This window comes from Bos javanicus, chromosome 8 (assembly GCF_032452875.1).
Source record: "Bos javanicus breed banteng chromosome 8, ARS-OSU_banteng_1.0, whole genome shotgun sequence".
NCBI classification, from domain to species: Eukaryota; Metazoa; Chordata; class Mammalia; order Artiodactyla; family Bovidae; genus Bos; species Bos javanicus.
Genome location: NC_083875.1, coordinates 3,495,150 through 3,512,826, shown reverse-complemented (window position 1 = coordinate 3,512,826; position 17,677 = coordinate 3,495,150).

The window sequence follows — 17,677 nt, the reverse complement described above, 5'->3', positions numbered from 1 at the left end:
TGTTAAATCAAATATATATTATGTACAATGGGGATATTATGGCAGATAATGGAATACACAAATTGGTCACTCAGAACATAAATTTAATTAATGCCCAATAAAGAAGTTTCTCAACTGTTAGAGAAACTAAAATCACCTAGATGCAGACAGATTATAGTTGCAAAAGGTGCATTTAGGAAAGACTAACACTTTGAGTGACTATATAATTTGTTATGAAAAAGCTTTACAATGATGCATGAAAAAGCATAAAAAGCCTTAAAGCCCTGGACTATACACACACACACACACACACACACACACACACACATATATATATATATATATATTTTTTTTTACTTTGTTACTAAGTAGTATCTAATGGAGAGGTATTTAGAACACTGACTGTATGGTGGTACAGTAGAGACTTTAGCAGTAACAATGCGTCTTATTTAATCATTTGCACAGAAAAGAGCAAAAGGAGATGTGCTAAAGGCATGTGATTATTTTTTAAAGATTATTTTTTTATGTTTGGTTGGGCTGAGTCTTTGTTAATGCACTTCTTTTCTCCATTTGCAGTGAATAGGGGCTAATTTCTAGCTGCAGTGCACAGGGTTCGCATTGCAGTGCCTTCTCTTGTTGCACAGCACAGGCTCTAGGACACAGGGACTTCAATAGTTGTGGTTCCCAGACTCTAGAGCACAGACTCAGTAGCTGTGGCTTATAGACTTAGTTGCCCGAAGGCATGTGGAATCTTCCTAAAGCAGAATTCGAACATGTGTCCCCTGCATTGGCAGGCGGTTTCCTTACCACTGGACCACCAGGGAAGTCTGAGTCACGTGATTATTAATAGACAGGAAATTCATTTTCCTTCTTCTCCCCACTGTTAACATTCATGCTGGTGGAGGGAGAGAGCAGCTAGATTGAAGTCTGGATCTTCCAATGTGCCAGCTGAAGGGAAACTGGCAAGTCATTTAGGGTCCAGTCAGCAAGTAAGCTAGAGAAGACTCTTGAGAGTTCGTTGGAGAGCAAGGAGGTCAAATCAGTCAGTCCTAAGGGAAATCAACCTCAGATATTCATTAGAAGGATTGAAGCTGAAGCTGCAATACTTTGGCCACTTGATGCAAAGAGCCGACTCACTGGAAAAGACCCTGATGCTGGGAAAGATTGAGGGCAAAGAGAAGATGGGGACAACAGAAGATGAGATGGTTGGATGGCATCACTGGCTCAATGGACATGAGTTTGAGCAAACTCTGGGAGATAGTGAAGGACAGGGAAGCCTGGTATGCTACAGTCCATGCAGTTGCAAAGAGTTGGATACAACTGAATGACTGAACAACAACAATAGGAAGTAAAGCTATCAAGAGTGACAGTGAATAAGAAATTGATCAGTGAGATTAGACCTTACAGTCAGGGGAGCTGATAAGGACTTGGCCTAGCTGGACAAGGACTTCCTGCTCCAGGAGCTGAGCTGCTGTGGGTCTGGCCCCATGTCCACTAGTGACCAGCAGAGCCCATAGATGAATGTGAGCCACTCCCGCACTGGCTTCCAGAGGGCGGGTGTTCTGCCTTCAGTTTCACCTCCCATGTTTCACACTCATTTCCCACTGAGGACCACGCAGGGCAGGGCAGGGGATGATGGAAAAGGTGATCTTAACTTAGCTGAGTTCCAGCAGTGCAAAACCACCAAGGTATTGCATGTCTGAGCCTCCGTGTTACCTTGTCTACAATGGAGGGAAAAGAGCTCCCTGAGATCATCTGAGTTTGTCAATATGGAAACTGGAAAGTATGGTGGCTCCACTCACTGCCAGAGACAAGTATGTGTCTTTCTTCCTCGACCAAGGCTACCTTAGCTGTGAGAAGCAGGTGATAATAGGAGGTATAGCCACAGAGACCCTGAGAAGTGTCCCTCTGCTTCTCTGAGAGGTAAATCCCCCCACCCCACACCTGTGTGCTGGAGAGACAGCCAGATGAAGCCATGTGGAAATGGGCGTTTGATTTTCCAGGCTGTGCGTTCAAGGCAAATTCCCAAAGGAACAGCACAATAGCAGATGGATAGGGTCAGACTTTTGAGTCAGAAAGACTTGTAAAGAAACTTTGTTTCTTTTTTAAAAAAATTTTGTTTTAGTGAAGTATAGTTAGTTTCCTATGTTGTGTCTATTTATGTTGTATAGCAAAGTAATGTGTGTGTGTGTACACAGTAATTTTCATATTCTTTCCTATTATGGTTTGTCACAGGATATTGAATACTGTCCCTGTGCTACACAGTAGGATTTTGTTGTCTATCCATTCTGTATATAATGATTTGCACCTGCTTATCCCAAACTCCATGGCACCCCACTCCAGTACTCTTGCCTGGAAAATCCCATGGACGGAGGAGCCTGGTAGGCTACAGTCCATGGGGTCGCTAAGAGTTGGACACGACTGAGCGACTTCACTTTCACTTTTCACTTTCATGCATTGGAAAAGGAAATGGCAACCCACTCCAGTGTTCTTGCCTGGAGAATCCCAGGGATGGGGCAGCCTGGTGGGCTGCCGTCTATGGGGATGCACAGAGTCAGACATGCCTGAAGCGACTTAGCAGCAGCAGCAGCAGCAATCCCAAACTCCCAACCCATTCTTCCTCCACCTCCTACGTCCTTGACAAACAAAAATCTCTTCTCTATATCCATGAGTCTAAAGAAAGTCTTTTTCTTATTTAAAGTGAAACACCTTGGTTATCTGGTATATAGAAAACAATGTTAATAGATAATAATCATTGTCATTTAAAGGGCTTTTCTGAGGGATGATGAAGTTCTCTGAGTAGCAAGCTTAATGCCATGTACACACTCGGTTTTAACAGCCAGCCTCTCTTTCCCCTCCACATTCCAATGGACCAGATAGATAAGATGTTGGCCTCTTAAACAGAAAGCACTCCCATTACTGCATTGCTCGTGTAGAATTCACTCCCACTGAGTTGAGCTCAAAATAACCTACTGCCACGTAAACTTTTAGAGGTAAAAGTGAATGTCTGCTGAAATTTAAAGGTTACAGAAACCATAAAAGGAAATAAAATGGACTCCTCCAAAAGATGCAAATGAGCTAGTTAAACAATCAGAAAAGAGAAAAGGCTTCTGTAGGTCAAATAACTCACTTCTGTGATTGTCAAGAAATGATCTCAGTCTTTGAGATAATTCATTTATCTCCACATCAAGCTTTCATTTGTAATGTTATAATTGGAATTAGCGTCCCTCATTCTTCTTTCAAAATGGGGAACCGGTAAATAATTTTACAGCAAGCACTCAGGCATTAGAGGTAAGCACTAGGAGCAGCAGAACAGATAAGACCGCATAGAATATTACAAAACCATTTTTGAACAGAAAACTAATTATTTTTAGCTAGTACTCATAAAGATTTAGACAAGAAAAGATGATATGTCTTCTAAATTAAGTACAAGAAGTTAAATTTTATGCTAATATGCCATTCACTGAAATGAGCCTGAAACACTAGCAGGTAAGGAAGTGAATTTAGGAGCAGATAAGGGCTGTAGAAATTTTCTTTAAGAAACAAACTTTATATCCAAAGGAAGATAAATGAAAAGCTATATAGTAGTAGGTTTAGTATAATCAAATAATTAATAATCTTTCTCAGCCTTAGAAGATTGAAAATTATTTGTAGAACTTATTTCTGTAGAGCTGGTAAAGTTAGGTCAGAGAGAAATTAATTTTATTCTTTTTATTAAATTGTTGTATCTCAGTGCTTTCCCCAAGAGTATGTAGCATTCATTTTTATGTCAGGGGTCTGGTTTCTTTCTGGTGCCATAACTTGTTTTAAATCGTAAACTAGGATCAGTTATTTATATTATATTATGTATCATTTAAAAAAAATTACTGGAGTACAGTTGATTTATAAAGTTGTATTACTTTCTGCTTTACAGCAAAGTGAATCATTATATACTTAACAGGGTGAAAGACAGGATAGATAAATGGGAGGTTTGGATCTATATATATGTGTGTGTGTGTGTGTATATATATATATATATATATATATACACTGCTGCTGCTGCTGCTGCGAAGTTGCTTCAGTCGTGTCTGACTCTGTGTGACCCCATAGACGGCAGCCCACCAGGCTCCCCCGTCCCTGGGATTCTCCAGGCAAGAACACTGGAGTGGGTTGCCATTTCCTTCTCCAGTGCATGAAAGTGAAAAGTGAAAGTGAAGTCGCTCAGTCGTGTCCGACTCTAGCGACCCCATGGACTGCAGCCTACCAGGCTCCTCCATCCATGGGATATACACTGCTGCTGCTGCTGAATCACTTCAGTCATGTCCGACTCTGTGCGACCCCATAGACGGCAGCCCACCAGGATGCCCCGTCCCTGGGATTCTCCAGGCAAGAACACTGGAATGGATTGCCATTTCGTTCTCCAATGCATGAAAGTGAAAAGTGAAAGTGAAGTCGCTCAGTCATGTCTGACTCTCAGCGACCCCATGGACTACTGCCTTCCAGGCTCCTCCATCCATGGGATTTTCCAGGCAAGAGTACTGGAGTGGGGTGCCATTGCTTTCTCCGGGGATATACACTACTATATTTAAAACAGATAACTACCACAGCACAGCACAGGGAACTCTATTCAGTGCTCTGTAATGATCTATATGGGAAAAGAATCTAAAAAAGAGTGGATATATGTATATGTGTAACTGATTCACTTTGTTGTGCATTGTGTTTTTAATTTAAAGTTTTAAATTTGTGCTTACTGTTATTAATAGTATGGGCTTTCCCAGTGGCTCAGTGGTAGAGAACCACTTGAAACACAGGAGTTATGGGTTTGATCTTTGGGTGGGAAAGATCTCCAGGAGAAGGAAATGGCAACTCATTCTGGCATTCTTGCCTGGAAAACCCCGTGAACAGAGAAACCTGGCTGGCTACAGTCCATGGGGTCACAGAGTCAGACATGATTGAAATTTATAGTATAGGCTTAATTTCATTATTGGATAGTTTTGGCTTCTGTTATGGTCAGGTGTTTATTTATTCATTTGGCTTATGGCACATAAGTTTTCTGATTAAGTAGACAGGGTTATATAGTTAAGAGCTCAGTGTTTGGAAGACTGCCACTCTCAGATTGTGATGCCTGCACTTACCCATTCAAATTTTCTCAGCCTCAGTCTCCTCACCTATAAAATGGAGGCATAATACTTACCTTAGAGAATTATTGTGAAGATTAAGTGACATAAAGTACACAAGAACATGTAACATTATGCTTGGTGTATGTTGAATTATGGTTATTGTTATTTGCATATTTCATGAAATTTGAACAACATAGATATTGTCTAGCATGTTGATTTGTGAAATCAACTCTATTTAAAGTTCCTTTTTCCAGGAGCCTGTGTTCATCTGCATCTACTTTTTTGAGTGGAATAATAGGAAACTCTTCTTTGTATTCGCTTTTAAGCTTTCTCCCTATTGCACTTAGTCCGGTAATAAGTGGTCTTTGAACACCTCTTGCCCGTCATAGACATTCAAAACTATTTTTCATAGGTATACACGTCCCTTTCCTCTGGCTGATTCATGCTGATGTTTGCCAGATATCAACACAATACTGTAAAGCAATCATCCTTTGATTAAAAATAAATGTAAGAAAAAGCTATTTTCCAAATGTGTGATGGTGAACTTCCAGATGTTCAAGCTGGTTTTAGATAAGGCAGAGGAATCAGAGATCAAATTGCCAACATCTGCTGGATCATCAAAATAGCAAGAGAGTTCCAGAAACACATCTATTTCTGCTTTTTTGACTATGCCAAAGCCTTTGACTGTGTGGATCACAATAAACTGTGGAAAATTCTCAAAGAGATGGGAATACCAGACCACCTGACCTGCCTCTTGACAAACCTGTATGCAGGTCAGGAAGCAACAGTTAGAACTGGACATGGAACAACAGACTGGTTCCAAATAGGAAAAGGAGGCCGTCAAGGCTGTATATTGTCACACTGCTTATTTAACTTATATGCAGAGTACATCATGAGAAACACTGGGCTGGAAGAAGCACAAGCTGGAGTCAAGATTGCTGGCAGAAATATCAATAACCTCAGATATGCAGATGACACCACCCTTATGGCAGAAAGTGAAGAGGAACTCAAAAGCCTCTTGATGAAAGTGAAAGAGGAGAGTGGAAAATGTTGGCTTAAAGCTCAACATTCAGAAAACGAAGATCATGGCATCTGGTCCCATCACTTCATGGAAAATAGATGGGGAAACAGTGGAAACAATGTCAGACTTTATTTCTGGGGGCTCCAAAATCACTGCAGATGGTGATTGCAGCCATGAAATTAAAAGATGCTTACTCCTTGGAAGAAAAGTTATGACCAACCTAGATAGCATATTCAAAAGCAGAGACATTACTTTGCCAACAAAGGTCCATTTAGTCAAGGCTATGGTTTTTCCTGTGGTCATGTATGGATGTGAGAGTTGGACTGTGAAGAAAGCTGAGCGCCGAAGAATTGATGCTTTTGAACTGTGGTGTTGGAGAAGACTCTTGAGAGTCATTTGGACTGCACGGAGATCCAATCAGTCCATTCTGAAGGAGATCAGCCCTGGGATTTCTTTGGAAGGAATGATGAAAAAAAGCTGAAACTGAAGTACTTTGGCCACCTCATGTGAAGAGTTGACTCATTGGAAAAGACTGATGCTGGGAGGGTTTGGGGGCAGGAGGAGAAGGGGACGACAGGGGATGAGATGGCTGGATGGCATCACTGACTCGATGGACGTGAGTCTGAGTGGACTCCGGGAGTTGGTGATAGACAGGGAGGCCTGGCGTGCTGCGATTCATGGGGTCGCAAAGAGTTAGAAACGAGTGAGTGACTGAACTGAACTGAACAAGTAGTATTCTAGTCACCTTTATACTCACCTTCTATACTTGGTGTGGCATGTTTAATTGATCAGTCGTGTCCGAATCTTTGTGACCCCTTGGACTGCAGCCCACCAGGTTCCTCTGTCCATGGAATTCTCTAGGCAAGAATACTGGAGTGGGTTGCCATTTCCTCTTCCAGGGGATCTTCCCGATCCAGGGACTGAACCTGTGTCTCCCACAGTGCAGGCAGACTCTTCACCCGCTGAGCCATCAGGGAGGCCCTGTATATCTGGTGCAGCACAGTAACTAGCGCCCATAATCCAAAAGGCAAGAAAATTCACAGACCATTTTCTTCTCCTGCATCACATCCCATGTTGACCATACTATTTCTTCTGAGTATACAGGAAGAATCTTGACAAAATAAATAGTACCTGACACAGTGAAACCTGGAAGGATGGAAATTGTGACATGTTATTTAAATAAGTGTATTCAAATGATATGAGTAAGATGTGAGTTGCTTTCTAATATTTCAAGTATTTCCAAACACACCCATAAAATATGAGGAAGCAGCTAACCTAGAAATACCCAAAAAACAGTTGAAATAAAACCAAGTGACAAGGAGTCACCATGAAAAAAAAAAAAAAAAGGAAAGAAACACCAAACAGGACAAATTATCATTAGCAGTGATGCTCTGTGCTTTGAGCAAGTAGACAGAACACAAAAAGGCAGGGGAAGAGAACCCTCATAGTCAGAATTCCCAGGTTGCCAAAATTCACTAAGGAGAAAGGTCAGTGGGACAGACAGAGAAAAGCAGGTGAGATTAAAAGGAACATTTTCAGCACAAACTTACAGAAGAAGGCATAGAGTTTTCTATAATGTTTGATTGAAGTGAAGTGGTTTTGGACCCTATGAATTCTTAAAATTAACCTCTTAAAACCCTAATTAGGATGAAAATGAAATTCGTAAACCACCAGAATATAAAACCATCATAAAGTAACTAGCTCTATATGAAGAAGTGGATGATTCCAGGTTTGGGGTAGCAAATATAAAATGTGAATTTAGAACTCTTTATAGTAACACAAAGCTAAGAAAATATCTATTCAAAACCACTAGAATTATGACAAAAGTGCTTGAAAGCAAACTCAACCACTCACTGCCCAAACATAGAATAATTTGAGCAAAAAATAGTCATAGTTTCAATGTATTACACCATATAAAATTTATTGAAATTCATGAGTTCAAAAGAAAACACCACCACACTGCTGATAGATTCATAATTTAAAAAACATTTCCTACCTTTAGAGAATGTTAATAAATTTATAGTCATTAAATAAATTAAATAAAGAATGTGGAAAATAATGGGTAAGAATCAACACTGTCTTTCCTATAAAGAGTTTATCATCATGCCTCTACCAAAATCTTGATGAGAGGTATTTTGTTCTCAAAAAAAATTCCAGCTAATAACTGAGGAAATAATGATCGATAGAAAGTATTAGAAAAGTCACTTATTTACAACCCCCAGTGAAATGATAAACCCGGACTCATATAATCATTGACTGGCCACATCATAAAAGAGAAAGAAAAAGACAAAGAAAAGAAGACCGACCAGAAGTCTGTTTCCTATGACTGTGAATCTTTTAAAAAAATAATTAAACTTCAAAAAAATGAGAGATGGAGGGAGAGTGGGAAAAAGGAAGGAAGGTAGGAAAGAAATAACAGGCAAGAAAAAGAGACAATGATTTTTTTTTTCTTCTGATGTACACACTTATTATGTATAAATTCTCCTCAGTAAGAAACTAAACAAGAAATAGGTTAAAATTTAAAATCTAACAGCTTGTTGGTGTTCAGTTGCTAAGTCATGTCTGACTTAACCTCATGGACTGCAGCCCTCCAGGCTTCCTTGTCCTTCAGTATCTCCTAGAATGTGTTCAAACTCACATCCATTGAGTTGGTGATGCTATCCAACTATCTCATCCTCTGTTGCCCTCTTCTCCTCCTGCCCTAAATCTTTCCCAGTGTCGGGGTCTTTTCCAGTGAGTCAGCTCTTCACATCAGGTGACCCAAGTATTGGAGCTTCAGCATCAGTCCTTCCAAAGAATATTCAGGGTTGATCTCCTTTAGGATTGACTGATTTGATCTCCTTGCAGTCCAAGGGACTCACAAGAGTCTTCTGCAGCACCATAATTCAAAAGCATCAATTCTTTGGCACTCAGCCTTCTTCATGGTCCAATTCTCACAGCTGTGTCTACTAGAAAACCATAGCTTTGACTATATGAAAGTTTGTTGCCAAAGTGATGTCTCTGCTTTTTTAATGCATTGTCTAGGTTTGCCATAGCCTTCCTTCCAAGGAGCAAAGTGTCTTTCAGTTTCATGGCTACAGTCACCATCTGCAGTGATTTTGGAGCCCATGAAAATAAAATCTAATAGTTTACAGAAAATACAGTGGCTAGAGAAATGTATTAGATGACAGTACACAGATGCATCAGCAGAACGCTGTGCAACACTGAACAGAGAGAAGACAGAACTGGTTTCTTTTGAAAGTAAATTGCAAGAAAAGCCAAAAAAAAAAGAGTACATCTGAAGAGGCCCCCCAAAAAATATCATCAAAATTCAGTGTGTGCATCTTCTTTGAATTCTCATTTAAACAAATCAACTGTTATGAGAAAATTGGAGATATGAGTAGTGATATTGGATGATACTAAGTATTTTTTGTCAAATATTAGGTATGATGATGATGTTGTGAATATGATTTTTGTTGAGGGCCCTTATGTTTATGCTGAAATATTTATAGAATATATGGAATTTACTTGATATAGGATATATAGGATGAACTTAACATATTAAATTTGCTTCAGTGTAATCCAGTGACTATGGAGGGGTGGGTTGGGATAGGGATAAAGCAGATCTACCATGAATTAATCATTGTGGAAGATACGTGATGGGTTATAGAAACTTACATTGCTATTATCTCTACATGACATGTTAATGCTTGAAATTTTCCATAATATCAGCTTAAAGATAGACAGCTATCTGCCCCCTGTATTTTCTCCCAATATCTGCTGTTATATTTCAGGGTATCATTACTGTTGAAGGAAAACCATATTCCAGATCTTTCTATACTTTTCCTTTTAAAATCAGTGAAGAAACACTGCTCACTTAGAATCTAGTTTTCCAGAAAAATGAGAGAATGAAAGTAAAAGATGGTAATCACTTCCCTGGTGGCTCAGCAGTAAAGAACCCGCTTGTCAATGCAAGAGACATGGGTTCCATCCCTAGGTCTGCAAGATCCCCTGAAGGTGGAAATGGCAACCCACTCCAGTATTCTTGCCTGGGAAATCCCATGGACAGAGGAGCCCTGTGGGCTACAGTCCATGGGGTTGCAAAGAATCAGACACAACTGAATGACTAAACTTCAATCACTTTTAGAATCTGCAACTCTCTTACTGATACAGTCACAAATCTCTCTCTTTCCCCCCTCCCTCTCATCTTCCCTCTCCCCTTCTTTCTCTCTCTTCCTTCCTCTATTTTTTGTGATTTATTTATTCTTTGCCACTAACCATTTGTAAGTAACAAGGTTTCTGCTAGCTGGAAATGAGTGATGAACAATTTATGCTGGGAGTCCTTAGATTTCTACTTGAAATACTGAATTTAAACATTTCCCACAAAATATAAGAATGAAGATGTAAGTTTGTAAAGCATTCTAGACATACTTTTATGTCACATAGGCAAATAAATGCATTATATTTTAAGTTAAATACAGTAAATATATATTTCAATGGGTAGGATATAATGCATATCTTTCTGAAAATTATGTTTACTATGCATGGTGAAAACAAATTATACTTTAAGTTAGCAAAATGGAAAGTCATTTTTGGAGTTTCCCATGATTTCTTCTAAATATTTTTAGATTAGTTTTTGATCTTTGTTGTTGTAGTTTTTACAATAAAATTTTATTCTTTGTTGACCCAAAAAAAGGAACCGCATATTTCTCCAGCCAATTTTTTTTTTTTTTTCGGAATCAGCTAAGATGGGATGGAGAGGGAGGTGGGAGGGGGGTTCAGGATGGGGAACACATGTACACCCGTGGCGGATTCATGTCAATGTATGTCAAAACCAATACAATATTGTAAAGTACTTAGCCTCCAATTAAAATAAATAAATTTATATTAAAAAATAAAATATGCAAGCCTGTCTTTGCTTTCAACAGATACTGCAGCGTACTATATGAACAGTTGATCTGCTTTCAAAAGAAACATGGTGGTCACCCTTACATGTCAGCATATAAAAATTTACTTTGTTTTTGCATGGTTGCATAGTATTCCAGTGAGTACTTCTTAATCAGTTTCCCTCTGATAGAAATTTATATCGAGCCCAGCTTTTCAGTTACAAACCATACTGCAAGGAGCATCACCCACCGAACTGAACATCTCTGTGCACTGATATTAATAAATCTATAGGATAAATTCCTAGAAATGACACAAAAAGACTGCGCCCAGCATCTGGGGAGGCAGCATCCCATTCTCCCAACTCCTCACCTGCAAATCCTCCCACAGCAGGGGAAGGAGGCTTAAAAGTATGTAGCACTGTAGTTCAGAACATGTTCTCTGGTCTCATTTTGTTTGTATTTAATAATGGTTTATTAAAGAAAGTGAAAGTAGCTCAGTCATGACTGATGCTTTGCAACCTCATGGCCTGTAGAGTCCATGGAACTCTCCAGGCCAGAATACTGGAGTGGGTAGCCTTTCCCTTCTCCAGGGGATCTTCCCAACCCAGGGGTCAAATCCAGGTCTCCACATTGCAGGTGAATTTTTTATCAGCTGAGCCACAAGGGAAGCCCAAGAATACTGGTGTTGGTAGCCTATCTCTTCTCCAGTGGGTTTTCCTGACCCAGGAATAGATCCAGGATCTCCTGCATTACAGGCGAAGTAATATTTTAAAACGTAAACATCATCCAATATGTTATAGAAAATATCACAAAGACAACTTTAAAAATGTGGTATTCAGGGCTGCCTTATTAGATGTGCAAATGTATCTTCCAAATCATTATAAGACTGATTAGCAAGTAGGCCTTTTCATGGAACAATTTTAGTTATTTTTTCTTCAAATTCATGATTTGTTCATGAATAAGACACAGTTTCAAGGATGTATGATATCAACTCAGTTTGTTGGCCACTCTCTTGCATTAGCTTAAATCACAATGGTGACTTAATTTGCTAGAGTGGATGCTTTGGAAATTCTGTCCTTAGTTGTACAAGAGTGAAATTTTTATTTGAAAACAAAAGAAGAATGTATAACATATCTCTCCATAGGAAAAAACATATATAAAAAAGAGTAACTTTACAGTATGAAACTACCCAGTTAATTACCAACGATCAAATTTCATGACTGCAAGGAGATCCAACCAATCCATTCTGAAGGAGATCAGCCCTGGGATTTCTTTGGAAGGAATGATGCTAAAGCTGAAACTCCAGTACTTTGGCCACCTCATGCGAAGAATTGACTCATTGGAAAAGACTCTAATGCTAGGAGGGATTGGGGGCAGGAGGAGAAGGGGACGACAGAGGATGAGATGGCTGGATGGCATCACTGACTCGATGGACATGAGTCTGAGTGAACTCCAGGAGTTGGTGATGGCGATTCATGGGGTTGCAAAGAGTTGGACACGACTGAGTGACTGAACTGAACTGAACTAAAGCTACCTAAGTCTGAGATTTTTTGAGTTTTAGAATTGTATTGCCCACGTTTGTCTCTTAAGACTGATCTAGTCTGATATGATGAAGTGGTAAATAAAAGCCACATGCTCATTGTTTATGAACACTAAAAAAATGTATCTTCCTGGTGCGTTTAAATTTTTGTCATTATGAAGCGATCCCTTTTATTTCCTAAGACAAACTTTCTTTCAGTTAGCACTTACTCATGTTTTTATCTCCATTACTTTGAACTTTTCTGTCTATATCTTAGGTGGTTGTTGTTTCGTCACTTAGTTGCATCTGACTCTTTGCCACCCCATGGACCATAGCCCACGAGGCTCCTCTGTCCAGGGGATTTTCCAGGCAAGAACACTGGACTGCCATTTTCAACTCTGAGGATCTTCCCAACCCGGGGATCAGGCCCACGTCTCCTGCCTTAGCAGATGGGTTCTTTACCTCTGAGCCACCAGGGAAGTCATATCTTAGGTTGGGGATTGTCCACTATGTCCCATAAGCCAAAGTTGGTCCCCCTCCTATTCTGTAGAGTTTTATGCAGCAAAGTCATTTCCATGTGATCCGCTCTGCTTCCACACTCCCACAGCCAAGTTGAATAGTAGCTCTTGTGACCACATGGCTCCTAAGGCAACAGATTTTTATATTTGGCCCTTTACAGAAAAACTCTGCTGTCCCCTGCCTGCTGTGGCATGTTTTTGTATTTTAAATTTGAGTAACATTTTTCAAGATACAGTATTATATGCAGTCCTGGAATGCTGACTCTGTTTTTGTCTCCTTCTGTTTCTTGGGATACCTCAGATTCCACTTTTACCAACTCATGTTTCATTTCCTATTTGTCTCAGATTTTTGATATTTCTTCCCGATATGCCTGTTTTATGAGTTTTTTTGTTTATTAGTTTTCTCTCCATTAAGGATTTGTTCCTTTCTTGCTTTGAAATACTGTTTATATTTCATGAATAAAAATTTTAATTTTACACTCTAGAAAATTTTAATTTTACATTCAAGTTAATGAATGCAAAATAATACTTAAGCCTTCTCCTGACACATGCAGGGACACTATAATACTTAATTCTGATAATCCCTTTCTTCCTTGATAAGCTTATAATGTCCAGTTATTATTAATGATAAGTATAATTTAAATTTAATTTCTCAGTAAAGAAGTTATCAGCATAATATTTTGTACAGATGATCTTCAGATTTATCCACATGATGATCACTCTGTTATCTTTTTTGCTTGTTTGTTTTTCTCAACCTTAGGACTTCCTTCTGGGATTAATTCTCTTCTTGTTTGGACTCCTTTTGGAAAGGTTAGATGTTGGTGGTCAATTCAGGGTTTCCATTTTGTTTTTACTTTCATGTGTTTTTATTTCACTCTAGTTCTTATCAGTCCAGGTCACCAGAACACTTCAATTTGTCAGTTCAGTTCAGTTCAGTCACTAAGTCATGTCTGACTCTTTGTGACCCCATGGACTGTAGCACACCAGGCCTCCCTGTCCATCACCAACTTCCAGAGTTTGCTCAAACTCATGTCTATTGAGTTGGTGATGCTATCCAACCATCTCATCCTCTGTCATCAGCTTTTTCTCCTGCCTTCAATCTTTCCCAGCATCAGGGTCTTTTCTAATGAGTCAGCTCTTTGCATCAGGTGGCCAAAGGATTGGAGTTTCAGCTTCAGTATCACTCTATCCAATGAATATTCAGGACCGATTTCCTTTAGGATAGACTGGTTGGACCTCCTTGCAGTCCAAGGGACTTTCAAGAGTCTTCTCCAACACCACAGTACAAAAGCATCAATTCTTTGGTGCTCAGCATTCTTTATAGTCCAAATCTCACATCCATACAAGACTACTGGAAAAACCATGGTTTTGACTAGATGGACATTTGTTGGCAAAGTAATATCTCTGCTTTTTAATATGGTGTCTAGGTTGGTCATAGCTTTTCTTCCAAATTAATTTTCTTTTAATTTCATGGCTACAGTCACCACCTGCAGTGATTTTGAAGACCAAAAAATAAAGTATGTCCCTATTTCCACTGTTTCCCCATCTATTTGCTGTGAAATGATGGGACCAGATGCCATGATCTTAGTTTTCTGAATGTTGAATTTTAAGACAACTTTTCACTCTCCTGTTTCACTTTCATCAAGAGGCTCCTTAGTTCTTCTTCACTTTCTGCCAAAAGGTGGTGTCATCTGCATATCTGAGGTTATTGATATTTCTCCCTGCAATCTTGATTCCAGCTTGTGTTTCTTCCACTCCAGCGTTTCTCATGATGTACTTTGCATATAAGTTAAATAAGCAGGGCAACAATATACAGCCTTTACATACTCCTTTTCCTATTTGGAATCAGTCGGTTTTTCCATGTCCAGTTCTAACTGTTGCTTCCTGACCTGCATACAGATTTCTCAAGAGGCAGGTCAGGTGGTCTGGTATTCCCATCTCTTTAAAAATTTTCCAGAGTTTTTTGTGGTCCACACAGTCAAAGGTTTTGGCATAGTCAATAAAGCAGAAAGTGTCTTAGAAAGAAAGAAAGTGAAGTTGCTCAGTCATGTCCGACTCTTTACGACCCTATGGACTATAGACTACCAGGCTTCTCCATCCATTGGATTTTTCCAGGCAAGTGTACTGGGGTGGGTTGTCATTCTCCAGGGGATCTTCCCAACCCAGGGATAGAACCCAAGTCTCCCACATTGTAGGCAGACGCTTTACCCTCTGAGCCACCAGGGAAGTTAGAAGGTGTCTTAGCTGATACCTATTTTCTTTTCCCCTTCTAGGTTAGTTTTATTGTTGCTTCTGAGATGTGCCCTATCAGCTATTCATTCATAAATTATCTTTCCCAATTCCCCACTTTTAAAACCTTCTCTACCTCCTTGATGATTTAGTAACATACTCTGATGTGGTGGTAGTGTAGTCACTCAATCGTGTTCAACTCTTTTGTGACCCCGTGGACTCCTCTGTCCATGGGATTCTCCAGGCAAGAATACTGGAGTGGGTTGCCATTTCCTTCTCCAGGGGGTCTTCCTGACCAAAGGATCAAACCTACATCTCCTGTATTATTAGCAGGCAAATATTTTCACCACTGAGCCACCAGGGAAGCCCTGACTCTGATGTATGTAAGTTTACATTAATTTTCTGTTTAGCCTGGCTAGTTATATTGAACTTACAGTAATGAGAGGCCACTCCTTTATCAATTCTACTCAGTATCGTGGTTTGCATTGTTTCTCCACCATATTCTTTAACCCATATCCTTGGAATCTAGATTGGAGGTATGTTGGAACTTTTTATTTAGCTATCATGTATTTCACTTTCCTTTTAAATGTCTAACTTTTTGCATCTCTCTTTTCTATATTAATTGTGGTCTTCAGACCTAGTTTCCAGTGTACAAATACCCTCATGATCATTTAATGTCCTGTTGAGAAAAACTCCATTACAAAACTTAAAATAATAAAAACACTATTTTTCTGTTAAAAATTACTTGTCTTTTTGAAAATCAAATTCATGATATTTTCTTTTATGGGGGGATATCATTTTTCATAGTTCAGACATGTTCTATATTATGTATCAGATAATTCTAATATATGAAATCCTTTAGATCTAATATAATTTAACTGCTTGTACTGACTTTCATTCATGTAGCTTGTTTCCTTGTGTCTTAATTATCTTGATCATGAATTAATACTTCCCTGATATTAATGTATGGAAATTCTGAAGGGGAGAATTGTTGATTTCTTTTTACAGAGAGAGATTGCCTTAGGGTTATAGGTGTCATTATAAACTTGAGTTGAGAGACCCATGAGAGATCATTTTTGGTTCTTCCATGATAGATGCTTCATTATGGAGTTGAAAATTAAGCTTTTAAACCTGTCATGAGTTCATGAAGACCTGACCCAAGGATCAAACCTACATCTCCTGTATTAGCAGGCAAATATTTTCACCACTGAGCCTCCAGGGAAGCCCTGACTCTGATATACATTCAGTTCAATTCAGTCTCTCAGTCATGTCTGACTCTTTGCAACCCCATGAATTGCAGCATGCCAGGCCTCCCTGTCCATCACCAAAGATCCCTTGGATCTTTGTCAGAATTGGAGCCTTTGCATTCTAAGTTGTTGTTGTTGTTTTATTTTTTAGATGTATTATTTGTGAAGATAGAGATTTTACTAACTTATTACATACTTACTGTGAGACCAATAATGTACTGAAAAATATGTTTACTCCAGAATTTAGGTAACGATCATTTCTGCATGTGTTCCCCCCACTACTGCTAGAATGGGAAATCTACTCAGTGGTAAGGAATCTGCTTTCAATTCAGGAGACACAGGAGATGTGGGTTTAATCCCTGGGTTGGGAAGATCCTCTGGAGGAGGAAATGACAACCCACTCCAGTAGTCTCATTTGAAAAATCCCATTGACAGAGGAGCTTGGTGGGCTCCATGAGATCACAAAGAGTTGGACAAAACTGAGTGACTAACCACACATGCCACACATGTATACACTGTAAAAACCTGTATTTTCTTAAATATCAAAGACAAATTAATAGTACTCTTATTTTTAAGAAGAAATATTCTTATAGTGTCTTACTAGCAATTGTGGTTTATGAATTGTAAGGCCTTTTACCAACTTGAATGCAGTAGAATAGTATCAGGAAAAAGATGTATTGCGATTTGCTTTTATCTGAGATGTAGTTTCCAGTAATCCTGAGAAAGATAAACAGAGAAGGCAGGCAATGATCTGAGCCTGAGAAATGCAGTACCTGAGTAGTGAAGGTCAACTCCAGAGTTTGTTTCGCTTCGAGCTTTTTTTTTCAATTTTAAAAATTGATTGTTGACCATGCTTTGTGACCCAGTAGGCAGAGATTTCAAGAAAAACACTGGATACAGCTGCTGTGTCAGCTAGGATGAATTGCTCTTTTATCAGAGAATCTTTTTCTGAATCCATCTTTCTTATTTTGGTTAGCTGATTTTTAACATGTATTTTTAGAACTCATAACAATCCCATCAGTATTTATGCTGATATAAGTATTATTTTCTGAGGTTTCACATTTATTTTATTTAAAAGCAATTAGAGTGTCCACTAATATCTCATGTAATTTTCACCTATATATTATCTAAGTTAATTTCAGCCTTGTTGCATATGTAATATCCCCTTGACCGTTAGACTTGTAATGCTAATCAAATTGT